We start from the raw sequence: 382 nt of genomic DNA, 5'->3' as shown, positions 1-382 counted from the left end.
ATCTACAGTGTTAAAGCAAGTCTGTTATCATAATAATAAAGTGAACTCTAAACACAGGTTTCACGAATTCATGAATACATATTTTACAGCCCTCCCACAGGACGATGGCCCCCACAAAAGGGGTTGGTCCCCCACACAAGGGGTTCATCCCCCACACAAGGGGTTTGGCCCCCCAACAGAGGGTTCAGCCCCCACACAAGGGCGATGCCCCCCAACAGGAGAGTCGGCCCCCCAACAGGGGGGGTGGCCCCCACACAAGGGGTATGGCCCCCCAACAGGGGCTAAATGGTCCCTCCAGGGGCTACCACCCCCCCAAAGGCCCACATGTCCCACCCCAGCCTCCCGATTGCTGCCCCACCTGGCCCCATCCACCACCAGCTGC

General features: G+C 58.6%; 1 protein-coding gene across 3 annotated transcripts in view; it reads left to right on the top strand.

Annotated features, from left to right (window-relative positions):
* The window catches only part of NALCN (sodium leak channel, non-selective), a 564,495-nt gene that overhangs the window by 501,274 nt on the left and 62,839 nt on the right, over positions 1-382 (top strand). The window lies entirely within an intron of this gene.

The sequence above is a fragment of the Gavialis gangeticus genome, unplaced genomic scaffold (assembly GCF_001723915.1).
Source record: "Gavialis gangeticus isolate Ggan-Ray unplaced genomic scaffold, GavGan_comp1, whole genome shotgun sequence".
Lineage (NCBI taxonomy): Eukaryota > Metazoa > Chordata > Crocodylia > Gavialidae > Gavialis > Gavialis gangeticus.
This window is presented reverse-complemented; position numbering and strand designations above follow the sequence as displayed.